General features: G+C 41.9%; 1 protein-coding gene across 1 annotated transcript in view; it reads right to left on the bottom strand.

The window, feature by feature from the left end:
* ME3 (malic enzyme 3) overlaps window positions 1-22,641 on the bottom strand; it is a 204,775-nt gene that overhangs the window by 144,675 nt on the left and 37,459 nt on the right. The gene's annotated exons all lie outside the window — the stretch shown is intronic.

Below are 22,641 nucleotides of genomic sequence, written 5' to 3'. Positions count from 1 at the left end.
AAGAAAGAAAGAAAGAAAAAAAACACTACATTAGAAATGACATTTTCATAGTTAAGAAAATCACTATTAAATATTAATACACCTATTACCGTTATATATATATAATTACCATTATATATATAATGATATAATTATAATATATATATGTAATTGTATATGTAATATATATATACAAAATTTTTTAAAGTAGGTTCCATTCCCAGCACAGAGCTCAATGTGGGGCCTGAACCCACAACCCTGAGATTAAAACCTGACCCAAAATCAAGAGTCAGATGCTTAACCAACTAAACCACCCAGATGCCCCTGTAGTTTATATATTTTTTAAAATTAAAATTAACCATTTAAAAATGCATTTAGGGGGCACCTGCATGGCTCAGTCAGTTAAGCATCTGCCTTTGGCTCAGGTTGTGATCCCAGGGTCCTCGGATCGAGCCCCTGCATCGGGCTCTCTGCTCATGTTCTCTCTCTCAAATAAATAAATAAAATCTTTAAAAAAAATTAAAAATGCATTTAGTATATTCACAAGTTGTGCAACCAACACCTTTATGTGGTTTTAAAACATTTTTATCACCTCAGAAACACCTTCACCGTTAAGCAGCTACTCCCATTCCTCCCTCCCCCAGACCTAAGCAGCCATGTACAGGTGGTTCTGTCTCTATAGATCTCACTATTTTGATGTATTTATTCCAACTATTTCGTCTAAATGGAATGGTACAATCGGTGACCTTTTGGGTCTGCCTTCTTTCACTTTAGTGTGTTTCTGAGGTTCATCCATCGTATAGCCTGTGTCGATGCTTCATTCCCTGTAATGGCCGACTCATCTCCACTGGAAATATACACAACTATCTGTTTATCCATTCATCTATTGGTGGACATCTGTGCTCTTTCAACCTTTTGGCTGCTCTGAAGAGTGCTGCTAGGGATACTCTTACACATGCATTCGTTGGAGTGTCTGTTTTCCACCCTTTAGGGTATCCACCTAGGAGTGGACTTACTGGGTCATATGGTAATTCTATGTTTAACTTTTACAGGAACCCCCACAACAAATTCCACAGTGGCTGAATCAGATTCCACAGCAAATTCCACAGTGGTTGAATCATTTTATATTCTCATCAGCAATGTACAAAGTTCCAATTTCTCCATATCTTAACCAACACTTATTATTACCCAGTGTTGTTGTTGTTGTTGTTTTTAGTACTGCCATCTTGGTGGATATGAAGTGGTACCTCACTGGGATTTTGATATACATTTCTCTAATGATTAATGATGTGGAGTATCTTTTCCTGGGCCATTGGTCATTTGTATATCCTCTTTGAAGAAATGTCTAATCAAGTAACTTGGCTCATTTTAAAGTTTCTTTGTCTTTTTCTTGTCATAAGATTCTTTATATATTCTGGATGCTAGATATATGACTTGCAAACATTTTCTCCCATTCTGTAGGTTATTTTGTTATCTTAAAGCTGAGTTTCTAAGCCTCTTACTCAAAGAGACTTCCTAGGATAGTAAAAAGTTTGTTTTAATATTTATAAATACTGTTATCTCATACCCTTGACACTACAGATGTTTGCTATGGAAAACTACATTTGTCAAAATTTGTCATCAAAATTTGTTATTAAACTTTGTAGTTTGTAGTAGAAAAAATTTACAAGTATTTACTAAGTGTCTACTATGTCTCTTGTCCTCAATGTATTTTAATTTACTTTGTAGCAAAAGACTTTTACTACAGACATGGTCACAGCATACACAACCAACCCAGTGTGGTGTAAAGTGCTGGAATGAGAGTCCCGCTTCATGGCCTGTCCAGCCCAGACAAGATGCTCTACTTCTGCCCTTTGGTTTTCCTCATCTGTAGGACAGGGCTGGTAGTAACTGTTTTGCCTCCTTCCTAGGGCTGTTGTGAGGATCAGATGAGAAAAATGAGAATCTGGACCAGGAATTCGAGAGCTCTGTGGGATCTCCCTGCCCACCTCAACACATGAGCACACACACGAAAGCACTTTGTAAAATTCATCCACTGTACTGATGTCATCCTGGGCAAACCAGGTTGGATGCGATCCTCACAGCACTCCTGGAGTGTTTTCTAAAACACAAGTCTGACTGTGTTTCAAAGAGACATTCTCTTCAAGAGAGACTTGGTGATGTGACTCTTCAACCTCCCCTCTGACTCTGACGCCCAGGGCCCCAGGCTGGGCTGAGCCATCCTAGTTTCCAGTCTGCACCACCCTCCATGACTCCTCAGAGCACCTGTACATGCTATTCCACAAGCACTCAGAAGGCTGGATGTACTTCTGAGTCATGGGATCTGACACCTGTAAGCAGGTGTGGGTCCTGGGAAGGACTCCATCTCAAAGGCATGATGGAGAGGAGCTCACTCCGGTTTCTGAAGACTGGTGTGGATGGCGAGACTCTGCCACCAGTAGCTGTGTGACCCTGGGCCAGCCTCTCTGGGCCTCAGCTTTCTCATCTGTGATTCAGGGGAGCTCAGAGTCCCTTTCAGTGTAGGACCTAGCATTTCCTCTATGAACAAGTACTTATTTTTAGCTTTACTGAGGTATAATTGACAAATTAGATGGTAATATATTTGAAGTATAGAGCATGATGATTCCATATATGTACACCCAGTGTCGAGTTAATTAACGTAATCATCACCTCACATATTTACTCTTTTTTGTGTCTGTGAGAACACTTCAGTTCTACTCTCTAAGCAAATTTCAGTTATACAATACAGCATCAACAACTACAGTCACCATGTTATGCATTAGATCAGATCCTTATAACTGAAAGTTTGCACACTTTTACTAACTTATTTCCCCCACACCTAGGCAACCACCATTCTACTTTGTTTCTGTGTGTTCACCTTCTCTTTTTTTTAAGATTCCACATGTAAGTTTGCCACATGTAGCTTTTGTAGGAATGAGTATTTTTTGTTGAATTATAATTGACCTTTGAACAATGCAGGTTTGAACTGTGTGAATCCACTTTTATGTGAATTTAAAAAAAATAAATACAGTACTGTAAATGCGTTTTCCTTATGATTTTCTTAATAACCTTTTCTTTTCTCTAGTTTATTGTAATAATGCAGTATATATAATACATTTAATATACAAAATATGTGTTAATCAACTGTTTCAATTATTGGTAAGGCTTCCAATCAACAGTAGGCTATTGGTAGTCAAGTTTCTGGTAAGTGAAAAGTATACAAGGATTTTCAACCATTGGGGGTTGGTGCCCCTAAGCACCACCTTGTTCGCTCAAGGGCCGGGGGTACATCGAAATCAGTGGTACTTAACAAGAGTCATTTTTCATTGGTATTTACTATTTTAGGCTCTATTCGACTACATTATTATTTTTTTAAAGATTTATTTACTTATTTATTTATTTATTTGTTTGTTTATTTATTTATTTATTTAGAGTGCGGGTGGTGGGGGGAGAGATAGAGGGAGAGGGAGGGGGAGAGAATCTCAAGAAGACTTCTCCCCTGAGCACAGAGCCCGACATGGGGCTTGATCTCATGACCTTGAGATCATGACCTGAGCTGAAATCAAGAGCTGGACATTCAACCGACTGAGTCACCCAGACGCCCTTCAACTACGTTATCTGAAATCTTTGTAACTATCCTTTAAAAACAGATTTATAAAAATCACGCCTGCTTTTACAGATGGAATGGACAAGTAGCCTCCCTGAGTCATACAGCCAGAGAGGGAGGAGCTGGCTAGTCTTCAAACCCAGACAGTCTGACTCCAAAGCTCAAAGTTTTTCACTTCGAGTCTCTTCCTCCAGGACACTTTCAATGATTTTCTCCTCCCTGAGTCTGCCTCCACGCCCCAACTTGTTGGCCCAGAAACAATGGACTATTTCTCCACCCCAACTTTCTAAGAGCTTCCAGAGCCTATGTGTGTCCCTCCCATACAAGGATCTGGATGTCTGCTACACTTGCCGCCGAGAGAGGACTCCACCTCTCCACCCTTCACCCCCACAGCTATCTGAGCTCATCTGAGAATAGCAATAACAACAATATCATATGACGCTTACATAACAATGGGCAATTTATCCATTGCTGTATCTTATCGTATGAGACTGTCCCAGCAATCCCATAAGTCAAGTGAGGATTGATTTTATGGATGAGGAGACTGAGGTTCAGGAGAACCCCTGCCCATGATCACATACTTGGCTCCAAGTATATCGCTTCCCTCCTGAGCCTTTGACACACCATGTTGAGCTACAGTTTGGGGAAATCTCTCAGGGACATGCCTTCCTAAGTTTCTCCTTGTGGTCAGCAAACAGAAAGGGGTATCTCTGGCCACTTCAAGCTACACACACATGTGCCACTCAAATAGAACCCTGGCCTTGACCCTAGAAAATCAATCGGTGGTCCGCCTTTGGTGAAGCTATTTTCGGGTCCCCATCAGGGTTCTCACATTCCATTACACAGACTTCCTCCTGTGCCCCCTGAGCTTGACAGTACCTCAGAATACCCCTGACAAACTCAGTGACCGATGTTCACCAGATGCTGCTCAGGCCTCTTATTCTTACACAGGGATGACAGAAAAAATACACCATTACCCACTGGGAGCCGACTGATAGTTCACATGCTGTTGACTCTCCCCATAGGAAAAGCGAAGAAATTTTGGTGGAGCGGTGTGAAGACTTTGGTTAGTTAACTGGTTTTGATTTGGAGGTCACTTGTCTGGCTTCGGATTATCTGATGCTTACCCTTCCTGTCTTAATCACCCCTATTTTTTTTTTCTAATCATGTGTCACCAGGAGAAAGAAGTGTAAACATGTGAGGTTGTGGTTTTCAGCAAATTCATCAGGAATCGATGCCAAACCAGGCTTTGCCTGAAAACCAGTCTGGCACCAAGAACAACTAAAGGAGATAGGGTTACATTTCTTGTAAACCTACAGCTTGGTTTTCATTTTGGCACATTGTGAGTTTTGTTATTATGGTTGTTGTTGTGGGCTGAGGGATAGGCTTATTTTCCATAGCGGGGTTTATGGCTTAATGTAGGGTTTCTTCTCGAAGTTTGCTGAATAAATTCTATTCAACTTATACGCACAGCCATTAAGAATCTGAACAGTCCATTTTCCTCTCAGAGCGATCTTCCTAAATTGAAAATGTGATTGTGCCACTCCTTGTTTGGGATATTCTGGTCAAAAATTACCTTGTAGACTTATTGATTGGGCTGACATTTATCTGGTATTCCAGCAGCACTGAGACATAGATGGGCACTGTTTTGACTGGTTTAGATCCAAGCCATACAGGTCATTAAATATTTTGAGTATCACACGTCCTTATTAACCTTTATTATTCCCCTTACACTGATGGCATAAGTCAAGCCATTCCAGAAAACACCTCATGCCTTGAATAATCCAAGATCTCCCATCTTCTCATAATTTGCCTTGGAGACCCCCAGCCTTCCTAATTCCTCTCATCCTTTAGTGACCTCAAGTCTGTGAGGCCTTCCCTCACCCCTTCCTCTCTCCCTTTCCCACCACACACACTGCCGTTCTGTCCTCTCTGATTCCATAACACCAATGACACTAATATATATAATGCCAATGACTGTATAACACCAATGATCTAAGAGACACAGTTTTTTCACTACAGGGGAAAAATATCCCGAAGAGTCAAGTTAATACTATCATCAAGAAGCAAATAGGAAAGTAGGTCCTTCGCATGAGAGAGTCACAGAATCTCTGAGTTGGAAGGGATCTAACGGTCCTCCCCACCCTCTTGTGCGGTATCCTTGCTAGATGTTTTTTCAGCTTCCAATCAAGTGCTTCCAGAGATGGAGCAGTCAGGGTTTTTTTAGAAAGTTTTTCTTTACATTGAGCAAAAGTTGTTCTTGTACTCAACGCTACTTGTATGCCTTTGGTCTCCTTCTGGAGATGCACAATAAGTCTACTTCCCATTCTGCTGGATGGCCCTTTGGATACTTGAGGAGGGCGCTCCTCTGCTTTCTCTCCTTCAGAAAGAGACTGGGGTTCCAGAATCATTCTTTCAGGCACGCTCACAAGATCATGCCTTGACTGCCCCATAAGCCAAATGTACCCATTACGTTCTTTTCCAAGTACTTGGCACCAGGCTGTTGTTTGGGGGAAACAAAAATACATTTTACCCCAGAGTTGATTACTTTAAGCATAAGCAGTACACTCCCTTAAATATAAGGTTACAAAGGAAGAAAATAAAAAACAAAAATAACAGGAGGTATTTCTTAGAGACAGGAAAAGCTCCATACATCCTGCGATAAATCTAGCAGATTAAGTGTAGCGGCAGCTCGTTACTTGTGAAACGCTATGCCTGCTTCTAGAAAAGGGACAAAGAGGCAGTCAAAAGATAAGGCCTACGTGGCTCGGAGTTCACGCACGCTTGCTTAATTTAGGAAAATTCCTAGGAGGGGCCACTGTGGGGAGCTGGAGACCACTCCAAAAGGAGACTTAATTTCAGTAAAATTAAGTATGTATGTGATGGAAGCATGCTGGGCACACTCTGAATCTATTTTGGAAAATGATCCTGGAATTTTTCTCCAAGACTCTACTCATGACAGCAATGTTTTCAGCTATGGCTTAAACACAGTTTTGCCCAGAGGCAAAGCAATGGACTCAAATACCCTGTAAGCTCCCTCTAGGGATTCAAGCGTGCAGCCACCGAGCAGAGCTCCAGGGCCTGGAAGCCTACCCATGTCCAGAGGGGAAGCAAGACACATACAAGAAATTATCATTTTTTCTGTGAATTAGAGACAAATCTCCTGGTTGAAAAAAAAATTAGAGAACAAAACAAAACCTCTCCATTCTACAAATAAAGCAAAGCTGCGATCAAATACATAGTGAATATAAATTCATATAGAAGAGGCAGTAACTGGAAATATTCTAAAGTTTCAAATCGGGTAATAAATAGGCTGATGGTTGACAGTGCAATGAAGAAAGCAAAAGCCCTTGATGCCTCCTAGCTGTGCTAACTTCTAAAAAGGCACACATCTTCGGGTGAATGGATGACAGAACCAACATGATCATCGTTATAGCTACTAATTGTTGAGCACTTTTTATGTGCTAGGCACCATGCTAAAAACTTCACTCGCATTTTCTCATGTAACGTTCACAAGCCGCCTTTCAGATAGATACCATTATTAGCACCATTTACAGATCAGGAAGAGGGGACTTAAAAGAGTTAAATCCTTTCTACAAGTGCATGCAGTTCATATGGGCTGATGTTAGGACTCGAACACTGATCTGGGCTTTTAAAGGCAATAAAACAGTGCTTTCTCCTCAGAGGAAACTGGACTCTGCAAGATGAATGACTAGTTCTGAACACCCGACAAGCAAGTGGTGCCATCAGTGAGAGGCATGGTTGAGAGGGTATATAGGATGCCTGGTCCATCGGGCATTTTCAGTGAAAACCTTCCCCTCTAAAATGACCACCAATTCAACCACCTGGGTTCTGAGTGTGTCCTTCCAGAGCACAGAGAGACACCTGGCAGTCAGTCCGTGCAATCTGATTTTTACATCCTGTCACCCAGACCTGTGTGCTCCCTATACAGGATAATCACAGAATGACTGAATGACGCTGGCTGTCTTCTCGGAGCTTACAGTCTGCTAGGAATGTTTAAGATCTGCACACACACACACACACACACACACACACACACACACACACACAGAGCCCAGTATCTAATTATGTTAGTCAGAAGTGAGTTAAAATATGTTAAATTTATATACCAGCAATTTCACATTCTTTCTTTACATGAAGCCAGAAAAACTTGCCCACGTACAAGGAGACATGTACCAGAATGTTGACTGCAAAATTATTTCTAACAGCAAAAATTGGGAACAACAAAATAGTCCTCAACAGAGGACTGGAGAAGTACATTTCAGTTTACTGATATAATGGAATATTATACATAGTGATTAAAATAAATGGTCTGAAACTGTATTACATGGATAACTCTTGAAGCACAATAAGTAGAAAATACAATGATAATAATAGCTAACATTTATTTAACACTTCTTATTGTCAGGTAGAACTTTATGGGCTTTGCATGTATTAACTCATTTCATCCTCACAACAAACCTTTAAAAGGTAGACATTATCACCAAACCCATCTTAGAAATGAGGAAGTTGAAGAAGGATACCTACATTTGACATAATTGCTAAGATGTTTAAAGATATGTAAAAAGACTATAATTTAAGAATACATTCATCTGTATTAAAAGTATTAAAACATGCATGGGAATCATTAAATACCAAAATTATGATGGTGATTACCTTAGGGTTGGCAAAAGGGAGGGGGACATGATCCAGGAGGGGGTTAGGGAGGACATCAAATGTATTTACAATGTTTCATGTCATGACTGCCACATATTCTTTATATTTATACTTTTTCTATGTCTGAAATATTTCATAATAAAAAAATGACCAATAAGCAGAAACTAAATACCTAAATATTAAATAGGCTCAAGGTAAAGAAACAGTATTCCTGATATTGCATGGAGAAAGGGGCATTATATATATATATAAAGATTCATTTATTTATTTGAGAGAGAGAGAAGGGGGAGGAGCAAAGGGCGAGGGAGAGAGTCTTAAGCAGACTCTGCACTGAGTATGGAGCCTGACGCGGGGCTGGATGTGGGGATCGATCTCACAACCCTGAGATCATGACCTTGAGATCGTGACCTGAGCTGAAACCAAGAGTCAGGCACTTAACCACCTGCACGACCAAGGGGCCCCCAAAAGGGGCATTTACATTGGACTAGCAAATGTGGAAATCAGAGTGTATACCAGGCTAGGGATGCCATGCACAGAAGTGGCAGATGCAGCAAATTCAGATTGAAAGACATTCTACTTTCCATTCCAAGGCCCCTGGGGGGCCCAGTCTGAGGGACTTAGCCCCTGGACTTGGTGGCTTCTGTCTATCTGGCCTCCTTTCTGTGGCTGGAGAACTGGGGAACTGGGAGGCCTCAGCCTCTTGGCTGGTGTGGACAGGGATGGCTGGGAAGGCTTGACTCTGACATCCTGTGGCTCTCTCTCAGAGTGTGTGTGTGTTGAGGGGAGGGGGCGCTTGTCTGCTACTGAAAAGCAGACTGGCTGGGATGTGGAAGTCTGTGTTGACAGGCATGAATAATGACTGACCTAGTGTCTGCTTCTGACTTTGGGAAGAGATGATGGGGACTCAACAGCAGCTCAAAACCCAGACAGTGACTAGCTGACAACAGGGGCTAAGTGCTTCACTGACCAGAATTGAACCAACCGTTGTCTAGAATGGCCAGGGCACAATGGAAGACCTCAGGCAGTCCCTCTTTAAGGCAGCTGTGGCTCCAGGTCCAGATAGCCCCCAAGTCCACATACCACCCCAAGCCAGATGACTCTGTCCTGAACTTGGGCCACAGACTCTTCACCCCCCACCCCCACCCCCTGCCTCCACCTGCCCCTCCACCACCTGTACCTATGGGGACCCCTCCTTGCTCACCTGTTTTCACTGGCTGTTCAACTGCTTAGGTTCTGGATCAGAAAATCTGGGACAGCATAATTTAGAGCCTTAGGCTACTGTGCCAGAGTCCCTGGGAGCAAAAGCTGGTTTCCCAAGTGCACAAAGAGAAGTAGCTGCTCCAGAAACACTTGTCTGACTGATAGAAATGAGTATCTGTTTGGTGCTGCATTCAGAGGAAGGCATCGTCTTGTCATGCAATGGGAAGACCTAGTAATGAAGTCTAAAGATGGGGCGCTGAATGTTGGTTCTTCCTCTGCTTCTACGTGTCTGATCTTAGACAAGCCCTCAGCTTCTCCTAACCTCTGTTTTCTCCTCTGCAGAACAGGGGCCACAGTGACCATCACCTAAAGCGTCGTCATGAGGAGCAAAGGTGACCCTTTAGGTGATGGTTGTTGTGGCCATCGGGTGTTCACTATGTGCCCAGATCTGTGCTGGGGACTTTGAAATAGAATCTCAGATAAACTTCTCAGCACCTCTGAGAAGAAACTGGAGAATAGAGACCTTAGTAATTTACCCCAGTCTTAGAGCTCATAAATTGTGGATCTGGAATTCAAACCCAGATCTGCCTGGCTCTGAAGACTTACAAAGTGCTTTGAAAATGTTATTCTACTACTCATGTAGAAGTTGCAAACTCGTCTCAACTAGGTTAAAACAGCCTCTCTTGAACTGACCTGATTTGGGATTAATTTAGATCCAAAACACACAGGCTGGATTACATCCTTGCCGTGAGTCCAAGACCCCTTTTGCTCCACACAAGCAGACCAGAGACCTGTGTTCCTTTCTGCCTGGACACTTAGTGAGACAGGCTGGACATGAAGGGCTCCCCAGAGTGAGAACAACCTTCCCTGGGGAACCCGGGTCTCCCAATCCCCAGGGTGGTGCGCTTACCTTGGACCTCGATTCTTCTGTCTTCACAGATTCTTGGCAACAGTCACCAATGAGGTGCCTAAGGATTTATTTTGTATTTTCTAAAAGCTAGGTCCTAAAACCCAAACATTCACTTCGCTTGCCAACCCCAAATTAAGTGCTCTGGAAATTAAGCTTTTCAATAGATTCTCTGTATCCCCTAACCAAGGAACAGTTCGAGCTGCTTCTTTTATCTTGCTATTATTCTTAATATTGTATTAAATATTAAGTGTTTGGCGTTCCCAGTTTTATAGCACTAACCACTTCAAATAAATTAATGAGCTACTTCTTCATATAGTGTCCGAAATGTTAAATCATGTCACATGTGGCCACAAGAGAACTTTCAGGATTTGGGGCTATAAGAATACATCCACTCTGGCAGAACCACATTCTTTTTTTATATGATCCAGCTTGAAAAACCAAGAGCTATGGCCTTCAGCTGGAGGTCCTTTTGGGACATGTTTTTCTGACTTTCAGAAATCTAAGCTGGAATTTATACACTCTTCTTCCACACGAATAGATGTTAGTGAGCTTCTGGCCACATTTAGACCCTACACATATTTTTCAGAGTCACAGTTTCAGAAGCTATAGCCTCTGGATAGTTGGAATCACCGTGTTTTAGAGTTGGAGGTTGCCTAAGAAATCATTTAGTAGAGCATTCTCAGATTCAATCACAAGCCATTATATTAAAGATCATTCACTGAGTACCTACTATGTGCCATGCACTGTTCTTTTTCTTTTTAATTTTTAAAAAAAATATTTTATTTATTTGTTAGAGAGAGAGAGCATGCGCACAAGCAGGGGGAGTGGCAGGCAGAGGGAGAAGCAGGCTTCCCTGTGAGCAAGGAGCCCGACGTGGGGCTAGATCCCAGGACCCCGGGATCATGACCTGAGCTAAAGGCAGATCCTCAACTGACTGAACCACCCAGGTGTCCCTTTTTGATTTAATAAAAAAAATTAAGGTAATCTCTACACCCAATGTGGGGCTTAACTCATGACCCTGAGATCAAGAGTTGCATACTCTCCAGACTGAGCCAGCCAGGTGCCCCATGCCCTACATTATTCTAAGCACTTTATAAGTGTAACATTTTTTTTATTTAATAATATTTTTATTATATTATGTTAGTGACCATACAGTACATCCTAGTTTTTGATGTAAAGTTCCATGATTCATTACTTGCGTATAACACCCAGTGCACCATGCAATATGTGCCCTCCTTAATACCCATCACCAGCCTATCCCATTCCCCCACCTCCCTCCCCTCTGAAGCCCTCAGTTTGTTTTCCAGAGTCCATAGTCTGTCATGGTTCATTCCCCCTTCTGTTTACCCCCCCCTTTCTTCTTCCCTTTCTTCTCCTACCTATCTTCCTACTTCTTATGTTCCATAAATGAGTGAAACCATATGATAATTGTCTTTCTCTGCTTGACTTATTTCGCTCAGCATTATCTCCTCCAGTATAACTTATTTTGTCCTCTCCCAAATCTCATAAGGTAGATACTGATATTATTCCCATTTTATAGATGATAAAACAGAGGCACAGAGAGTAAAATCATCTGCCAATGTTCAAATCCAAGCTGTGGGACTCCCCTTAACTAATTCTATATCGCTTGATTCAAGATCACAGAGTTAGTAAGTGTTCACCTCAGTCTCAGTCTAGAGTCAAGTGGCTACAGGGATGTACTTTGCCTCTGGAGGGCTGTCAAGGTATGGGAGTGTGTGTATGGGGGTGCTGACGGTGGTGTGAGGTAGGCAATGGCAGAGCACCTCCTTCCTCTTCCCAAGCCCCCACTCAGAGAATGTTAGCATTCTGACCTTGGGCATGCTATGACTTGGGGCTTAGAGACAGAATGAGGCCTAATTCCATGTGTCTTGCTCTAAAGGATTCTTCCTTTGGAAAAAAAAAATATATATATTTTTCGACAAAGGAAAACGTAAACATCCTAATTGCCTGGAATGTATCAAAAAGTAGAAGGAAATAAAACTTATCCATCATCCTACCCCCCAACAACCACTGCTGACATTTTGGTCTATTTTCCTGCAGTCATTTTTGGACAATACATACATCATTAGCTGTGATGGTGATAAATATACAATACTGTATCTTGCTTTTTCCACTAAATATTATCTATACTAATACTTACCTTCTATAAACATCATTTTAAAATGTATATATATGTATAAAATGTTGTATGTTATACCATTATGGGGATATGCTACAATTTACGTAAATATTCCTCTGTTGTCAGGCATTTATATTATTTTTTATATGTTTTATTATCATAAGTAGCACTAAAGAAACCTTTTTTTTGAATAAAACTTTTGCCATATTTAGGCATACTTCTCTTGGAAGGATTTCCAACATGAAAATATTGGAACTTCTCTTCACCTGAACATTAGGAATTCATTAGGAATTTCTCCGTGCTGACATTAATTATCAAGCTGTCAACTGTCAATATGGAAATAAGTAAGTCATCATGTGATTTCTCATCACGTTACGAACTTAAATGAACTTCTGCCTTTTTGTGTTTTTCCAAACCGTAGTACAGCTGTAGTTGATTCTCAGGTAGAATGGTGAACAGAAATCGTCTGCTCCTCTATAACATAGGCACGACTAGAAGTGACACAGGATCAGTGTTTAAGAACAAGGATTCTACCTCTGCGATATTCTTTCAAAAAAACTCATAACTCCATTCTAATCATGAGAAAACATTAAACAAACCCAGTTTGGGCGGGGGGGAGGTATTCTACAGGATACCTGGCTAGTATTTCTCAGGACTGCCAAGATCGTAAAGGCAAAGACTGAGAAACTATCCAGACCAGGCAGATTAGGGGCACATGGCAACCCAATGCAACTGGTTCCCTGGGATTGGATCCTGATATAGAAAAAGGGCCTTAGTGAAAAAACTGATGAAATCTGAATACAATCTGGAGTTAGTTAATAGCAATGTACCAACATCCGTTTCTTAGGTTAACAAATGATCCTAGAGTGTACGTGCCAACCTGGGGAAAACTGGGTGAGGGGTACACATGAACTCTATTTTCTTTGTTACTTTTTTGTATATCTAAGATATTTCAAAATTGACAGTCTGTTTTTTTTTTAAAGATTTTATTTATTTATTTGACAGAGATAGAGACAGCCAGCGAGAGAGGGAACACAAGCAGGGGGAGTGGGAGAGGAAGAAGCAGGCTCCCAGCAGAGGGGCCTGATGTGGGGCTCGATCCCATAACGCCGGGATCACGCCCTGAGCCGAAGGCAGACGCTCTAACCGCTGTGCCACCCAGGCGCCCCTGTTGTGTTTTTTTTGAAGAGATGAAGAGAAGGGCTGTGGGGCCAGCCTGATTTGGTGCTGAGTCCTGGATCTGGCATTTGTTACAGCTGAGTGACCTTGGACAAATTATTTCTTTGAATGTTGGTTCATCTACTTTATATGAAGAAAATACGAAGGTTGTAGGTCTTAGCTATAATAAGGTAGATAAAGCACTTAGCATTATTCCTGGTACGAGGTAAGTGCTTGATAAGTGTAAGCCATAGGATTATTTTGATTAGTTCGAGGGTTCTTCATTCCAATTCTTAGTTCCCTAAAGGTAAGAAGGAATTTTTATGCATAGCTATGTAAAAAGTGGAAAATTAAATAGCTTCATTAAAATTTCAAACTCAACATGAAGGAGACAAACTATTACATGAATCTGGAACCAGTAACTGGTGTGGGCCTTCAGGTCATTGCTCTTGTTTTCTATGTAGCTATTGGGTCGTTTCCTAAGGGTAGGTGTAGTGAGAAGATGCAAAGTTTAGAAATGAGACTACATTCTAGCGCTGATTGCCCAAAATAACCAACTTACAAATGCCCATTGTGAGACATGGGAATTCTTTCATTTGAACTGCTTAGAAAAACAATCTTGCAGAGAATTTAAAATGGTCTGTGCTTGGCCTCTACCCAAAGGCAAATTATTTTAGTATGAAAGTCTAAGGAAAATAATTTAACCACAAGCTATGTGAGTAGGAAAGGAAAAATAACCAAAGGATAAAGAAAAATATACTCTGGCTCTATCATATATAAAATTTCTTTTTTGGGTGCTAAACTGCAGCACAGATGTGAAACTTGATCTACAAGTAGGGTCCAAATGACAAAAAGAAAATAAATAATCCAAGATCTAAAAAGTATTGAGACAACATGAAACTTCAGTGAAGTTGGGCGTGACCAAAGACCGTTATTCAACACCACTGGTCCTAGCCTAGCCAGGTCTAGGACCTGGATTCAAATCCACTTACAAGAGGTAGGGTCATAAATAACCTAACTAGCTTCAGTTTCCTTGCTCCAGAAATTGTGATAAGAATACATCACACGATCCTTTACGAAAAAATATAAGGAGTAAGTGAGATAGCATGAAAAAAATGCCTTGCACAGGGCTCACATACAGGAGACAAAGAATAAATATTAGCTAGATCTAAATTTGAACATACACAACACTGACCTGGTCACAATTATGACCTTGTTTCTAATGTTAAGGAATCTGCAACCTTGTTGGTGAAAAAACTATTCATATGAAAAATGATAGAATAATACTGAAACTGCATAATAGAGTGTTAATTTGAGTTTTAAAAATATGGTACCAACAAATGTCGCTTTCTTTCGGCTGCCAAATTTGACCTTACTTGTCAACATGGTACCTTTGGGAAGTGGAGAGAAGTTAAGAGCTTGGATCAAATACAATACATTAATTAGGGCAGCAAATGTCTCCCTTTGGTGTAAGCCTGATTGGCTGACTAATGCTCTTCCAACTTTGGGATTCACAATAATTCATAGTGACATATCCAGGGAATGAGGCCTTTCCTTTAAGTAAATTTCACAGTATAATTATGCCTTCTTAAATGCTAAAACTTCAATATTTCTGGACAAGATTAAAATTGGTTACATTATCTGTTTCATACTCCAGGCTACAAGCACATATCTTCCTTTAAATCTCTAGCACTAAGCGCAGTGCCTGACACCTGCTAGGTGTTCACTAAACGCCCTACTGAACTGCAGTGTACGATATATATTCTTATCTTAAGTAGTGTTTGATGAACATGATTCATCCTTATGTTTATGGCTACAATCATCATTCTCAGCAATAAATGCATAACATTTCATGTGTGTGAAGTCCTCTGGGGCTATTTGCCTTCATAAAATGGTCTCAGACATGTGATCTAATTTTGCCAGCTCATTTTCAAGTTTTCCATCTCCTCTCTTGTTGTCAAGCTGTCAGTGATCACTGCTAGCTGCTATCACATTGTCACCTTTTAGGATCTTCCCTTTTCTAAAATGTTGTAAGCTGGGAAACCAGAGAGCCTGCTTGTTGGGATGATATGTACAACTAAGGGTCAATAGGCTCTATGCAAGGGAATCTAGGGCTGCCCTCAGAATAAATCACAAGTGTTGTGCTGCATTGCCTCTTCTGGTTGCTTGGAAGCTTAGCTTGCATTTATTCTTTTAAAAAAACACAAAAATCCATCCATCCATCCATCCATCCATCCATCCATCAAAACGAACCACACAGCCACACACACAAGTGTTTTGAGTGCCTTTTTCTGTGTCAGTCAATCTTTACGTGCAACATCAATACAAAAAAAAAACCTGATAAAAAAAACTCTCTACCCCTTTTAAAGGATATTTCAGTTGGGAGACAGATAATAAGCAATAAACATAATAAGTTAACAAAGAGGTATATTAGCAATGAGTGCTAAGAAAAAAAAAATCAAATGTGATATGGCAGATTTAGAGTGAGACATGGCAGGTAGAGCAAGTCTTAAAAAAGGTTGGTCAAAGTTGGTTTGTGAGAAGATGGACTTGAAGGAGGGGAGGGGGTTTGCCAGGCAACCTGGAGGAACCAGGTTCCAGGGTGGGGACAAAGCCCATAAAGCCAGAACAGAGATGAGCCAGGAGACCAGGTGACCAGGTGGCATGAGCAGGAGAAGACCAGGAGAAGACCAGGAGAAGAGGAGACTGCCCTGCGGAGAGGACACGCAGGTAGGGCCTCATGGGCCACTGGAGTTTCCTTGTGAGGCAGAGGCCATGGCTCCATTTTACAAATGAGCCAACTCAAGATCAGAGAGTTTAAGCATCAGTTTACGGCACCAGTGACCACTGTTAGCTGTTGTCATATTGTCTCCTTCTAGGGTCTTCTCCTCTCTAGTGTATTAGAATATATGTCTTCTCTTTTCTAATACATCAGGTTTTATGCAAGAGAGTTCAGAGCTAGTATCTGAGCTCTGATCGCTGGATTACAAATGCACTCCTCTATCCATCATGCCATACAGTTGCAGGGGGAACGTCGATCAGGCGTAAGTGAACAATCATTTAAGGAGGTTGATCACATGGTTCATTTGCATATTTATTCTCCTGATTACAAAGGAAAGGGTCACCTTCTAGGCATCTCTACCAGGTAACGCACATTGAGAAGTTAGTTTCAGCTACTTGTGTGTCTTCACATAATACATCTTTTTCTGGTCAAATACTTTATAATTCAGACATTTTACTAATTCAGCCAATCTCTCTGCCCTCCAGGGCCTTAGTCCAATTTCCTGAGGCTTTACATAATGGGCTCCATCTGACCCAGGGCCACTTGTCTTAGTACATTTTCCCGTCAGAGTGTGAGGTTTCTCAGGCCTTGCAATTGGTTAAATAATGGAACACAGTCCAAGCTCCGGACGAGGCCTCCTCGGAAATAAGGTCTGGGTTTGGATCCAGGACATAGTTGATGTCAAGGGAACCCTTCCAGACCTCACAAAGAAGTGTCCAGAACCAAAATGTTTCTGTTTTGAGTCCGGATCAGAATATCAAAACCCACCTACTCATGCCAATTCCAAATTTCTCCATAATTGCTTTGGGAAGATTGTTTGCCTGCTTAAAATATTCATTTCCCATCGTGACACAATGTTCCTTGAGGTTAATAAAAGGAGCAAAATCACCATTTTCAACAATTTCAACCTAGTGCCAATGGGGGGGAAAAAACCAATGTTTTTATTGGCACAGATTCATTCACAGAACTTAAAACAATAAAGGTCAACTGTACCATATTTTTAAAACTTTTTTTCTTCTTAGACTTGTTAATTTGTAAGCATCAGCCTTAGAATTCTTTTTTTTTTAAGATTTTTTTATTTATTTATTCGACAGAGATAGAGACAGCCAGCGAGAGAGGGAACACAAGCAGGGGGAGTGGGAGAGGAAGAAGCAGGCTCATAGCAGAGGAGCCTGATATGGGGCTCGATCCCATAACACCGGGATCACGCCCTGAGCCAAAGGCAGATGCTCAACCGCTGTGCCACCCAGGCACCCCCAGCCTTAGAATTCTTAAACAAAAATGCAAAACTTTGAATTATTTACAACTGGGCTAAGAATTTCTCTTAAGTAATCAACAGGCCAGGTCTGGTTTCAACACTTCAGAAAGCTTTTATTTATATTTTTTTTCCTAAAATACTTTAAAATTCAGGGCTTTCCTTTTTTTAAAAAAATTACTTAAAGATTTTTATTTATTTATCTGAGAGAGAAAGAGAGAGAGCACGAGCAGGGGGAGGGACAGAGGGAGAGGGAGCCTGATGTGGGGCTTGATTCCAGGACCCTGAGATCGTGACCTGAGCCGAAGTCATGTGCTAACGACTGAGCCCCCCAGGCACCCCTGCTTTTCTTTAAAATAGTAAATCCCCAAACTTCAGACTTGTCTTTAAAAATAAAGCTGTATTCAAATTCAAGCTGGCCTAAAACATTAGTTTAAGGTCAAGTTAGTCCAACCTCTTAGCATAACTGAAAAAGATTTACAGAGTTTTCAGTACAAACAATATTCAAATCATAATTACAATCTAGATTGGAATAATTGGGAGAGAGAAGGTCCCCTTGAGAGTCAAGAAAATCAAAATATGAAAACATTTGTTGGGTGAATTTTTATATAAATGAAAATTTTAATTTAAGGCAAAAATGAAATTACTTTTTTTTCCTTGAAGAGAGCTGAATTTTCAGTTTACAGGAACTTTGTGGATCATCTACTCTAGGGATAACAAATAAGTTTTAACTGGAGGCCAACTTTAAGCAGTTGTTAGTGGGTGCCCAGGGCACTGTGATTAATGCTGGGAAGTGAGCTCAGTGAGGAGCAGCTGATTGATTAACGTCTGTCATGGCCAGAGGAGGATGTGGTAGGCTGCAGGACAGATGGAATGACATATGTGGAACGACATATTCCAGATACCTTTTGTTGATCCAGTCTAACCTATATATAACCTTGACAAAAGAAACCTTAAACTGCAGAGAAATTGAGTGTCTGCCAATGGTCACGTGGCTAGTTTGTGACAGAGCTAGAATCGAAGCTTAGCAGACTGGGTTCTCCTTTGCAATCCTCCTGTCCACAGAAGTCATTAAAAAACGTACTACAGACTTCCCTGCCCCGGGAGCTGGTTAAAGGAAGACACTGCCATACCCAGTGATGCCTACAGGGTAGTGGGGTTCCAAAGGCTGTCTGCTGCTCCCTCAGTGCAATCATGAAAGGAGTGCCTGTCAGTGTCTGCTAAACCATGTGGCCTTCTGGTAGAACTGATAGACTTCCAATTCAGTCCAGAGTGGGTGCTAGGCAACTGCATTCTTTTCAACAGCTTGTAAGTCTATGGACCAAAATTTGAAAAACACTGGGATGGTATTTCTCCACTTTCTGCCAGTTCTGTCTTATGGTTTTCCGAGTTCACACTGCCTCACATTACCTCTTTTGCCTAGTCCCTTTCTCCTCTCAACCATATTTTTGTGATGGTTTCTTGCCTCTTCACTTTCTGGTGCAGCTTTTGCTCCCGGCTCTAGCTGCCATCGTCAGCCAATGAGAGAGTCCCTTGTGGCTATTTGGTGAATTGATCCAACACAGGATGTCTTTCTAGCTTTGTCTTTGGAGACTTTCAGCCATTCCCAGCTGCTCCCTCTGGGAGCACAGACTCTGGAGCTAAGCTGTTGGATTCAACAGCCTCCACCTCTTACTGACAGTGTGACGTTGGGTAAATGACTTCGTCCCTCTGCACCTTAGTTACCACATCTTTAAAATGGGAATCATAATTGTATCTACCTGATGCCATTGTTGCGAGGATTAATTTAGATCAATTAACAAAGAGCAAAGGGCTTAGAATAAAGTCTGGTTTATTAAGGTATAGTGTAAGTCTTTGCTATTATTATTACTATTAATACTACTACTATTATTATTATTCTTTTGTTTTTTTACTGTTTGAAGCTACCAGACAGTCAAGAGTCAAATAACCAAGGCACTGTTATAGAAGTTGCAGTTTAATCTGCAGCTCAATCAATAGATACGTTCAACAGCAAGCAGCTATCAAACACTCTGGGTATCTACATGTTTCTTTAGGGTGATTATAAATGCCTTTTCCTTAACAGAGTAGATATCACCACCCCCACCCCACACACCCTCCAGCAGCCATGATGTACAGTGCAACCTCTTCCCTCCAGCCGGTGACTGCACGGGGAAGGCCACCCGACTCAGGCTGGACCAGTCCATTCTTTCTCTCATAATTTAGTATTGCGACTAAGAGATGGCCGAGTGAGTATCTTTTTGAAACTGGCATTTTAATGTAAACTTGGGAGCTGTGGAGCAGCCATATTTCCCACACTGAGAAACTGAGAGTAGAAGAAATTAGCTTGTTAGCAATAAGAGAAGAGAGAAGCTGGAACATTCTGAGGGCCTTCCAGTCCCTGGTTCCAGTATCCCCCCAGGCCTGCCGGAATTCCATTGACTGGGTCTGTCCAAGATCCCTATAGCCTTTGTTCTCTATTTTACTTAATCTAGATCAAGTGTGTTTTAATCGGAAGAGATCTAGCACCTACTTTCACTAGCAGTGACTTTGAAATTCGTGAATTCTCTGACAGATCTCTTCAACCTAATAAACACAGAATCAACTAAAAACAGTATGCTTACCATACAAACATAGCTGTGAGACCACTCCCCTATTTCCCCCTCCCAATGCCCCATTCCAATGAGAGGTCACACACCTCATACAGAGTTTCTGGAGCTGCTACCGTTTGTAGGAATATCTGAGACAACCAGCACAGAGAACTAAGATCAATTTCATTGGTTTAAAAATAGCCCATGCAGAAAACTGGGCTATTATACTGACTGCATTTTTTTAGTTAGTTGGAAGGTTAACAATGAATGAAGGTTGGTAAAACCTACTGCTCTTCAAGTGCTTTTCTCTGCTTTTTCTCTCCAGTTCCTCAGAGCTTCTACTCTGACATGAGACAGAGGAAAAAAGTCATGGCAAATGGGCTGCTCTGAGGGCCAGGTTACAGAGCACCTCATATATGGTTGTGGGGATGTTGGCTTTGCTCTGAGTAGAACAGTATTGCAAAAGGTTGCAAGAGAAAATGCAGCATGCGGAGCCCAGCAAGTATTTGAGCTTTCTTGGGTAGAGAGAAGGGGAGACCAGAGAGACAGATGCAAGATAGCAGAGGACATCTAATGGGCAAGAATGTGGTCCTCAAGTTACAAACACCATTTAATTTTGTCCCAATTTGCTAAAAGAACACAATTTTTTCAACATTTTAAATATTTTCTTTAGTATGCTCATTGAAAGCAATGTCTAAATATTTTATTCCGTATACTCTATATGGAATAAAAAGGACAAGAATCCCTGCCCCCATTGCTAAGCTCCTCATCAGACATAGCCACAATCAGTTAATGAAGCATGTGTCTGAGAAAGCTTTGCTGGAAGGTCCCGCTACCTGGGTTTGGTGACTGTATTTACAGAGCACAGTGATTTCTCTCATGAGGCATGATCAGGGAATGCAGAATTATAGTTGGTCACTCATTCTGGATAACCTGAAGACCGCAAGGAACACTATCATTTGTTCAAATTACAGAGAATGGTGGGGAATTTACAGTGCCCCAAGGCCGTCCTCAGGAGCTTCAAGCATCACCAGCTGGCAAGCCCTTGTGTCCCAGCACATGGCTGGGAAGAGTATGGGCTCCACAGTTGGACGGGTCTGTGTGGGAATCCCGGCTCTGACAGTTAACCGTTGCCTTAACTTTTCTGCGACTCCCATTCAACAAGTACTTATTGAGAGCCTTCTGTGTGCCAGACCTTGTGGCAGGCCCGGGGGACACCACAGTCAGTGGGAAAAGATCCAATGCCTGCCCTCGTGAAGCCAGTCTAGTATGGGAGACACACACTGAATCAAGATTCACGAATGCAAAATTGAAACTGAGGGGCAGCATTGGGTAGTTTAAGAACACAGACCCCTGGAGCAAAACCATCTTAAGTTCAAAGGCTGGTTCTTCCACCTGCCAGCTGGGTAGAACCTTGAGTAAGTCATCCCATTTCTGTATGCCTCCGCTTCAGTATCTGTAAAATGGGGATGGCAGAGTATCCATCCTTGTTGTCGTTACGATTTAATCTTGGAAAGTACTTGGAACAGTGCTGGTGCACAGTGAGCACTGTGTAAGTGCTTGCTATGATCAATCATTCACCGTAGGAAGAGCTGCAGAGAAAAGACACACAGTGGAATAAAGATACAGTAGAGGGCACTGAGCACATGGTGAAATTCAGGGAAGGCTTCCTGCACCAAGTATTGCATGACTATGCTCCAAACCTGTTCCTGGTAGTCTGTGTTGTGATCTGGGGCTGGGATGCTGCACACATTCCTTCTTGCAAACTGCCTTCGTGCAGGGCTCTACCGGGAGGGTGCAATGGAGGGAGACTGAAAGCCTGGACGGGAGAGAAGGCACCTGCTCCTCCCTGCCCACTTCCTGGGGCACTTCTGTGGACTTCCCATACCTGCACTTGGCACATGTCCCCACAGCGCTTCTTTGCCAGGCAGCGACAGTCCCTCCCGAGGCGGTAACTCGGTGGACTGTGCGGTCTTCTGCTCCTTGGGACAATAGCGTCACCACAACCCACCTCAAAGATAGCAGTTGGTCTGGGTCAGGGGCCTTTGGACCCCCTCTTTAAGTTTCTGAGTTTCAGTAATGCCCACTTTCGTACCTGCAGACCTAGGGGTGGTAGCTTCACCTGCCAGCCGTCACCTCTGTGATGCCTCAGAGCAGAGGTGGTCATACTTTTTCTGTAAAGGGTCAGAGAGCAAACACTTCAAACTTTGTGGGCCCCATGCTGTCTTTGCTGTATTCTCTTCTTCTAATACAAATGTAAAAACCATTCTTAGCTCACTGGTCATACAGAGCCTGACAAGAGCTGGGTCTGGCCCGTGGGCCATGGTTTCTCAGCCCCACCTTGG

Source organism: Ursus arctos, unplaced genomic scaffold (assembly GCF_023065955.2).
Source record: "Ursus arctos isolate Adak ecotype North America unplaced genomic scaffold, UrsArc2.0 scaffold_22, whole genome shotgun sequence".
NCBI classification, from domain to species: Eukaryota; Metazoa; Chordata; class Mammalia; order Carnivora; family Ursidae; genus Ursus; species Ursus arctos.
Note: the sequence above shows the minus strand (reverse complement) of the source record. Positions and strands in the feature narration are given on the sequence as shown.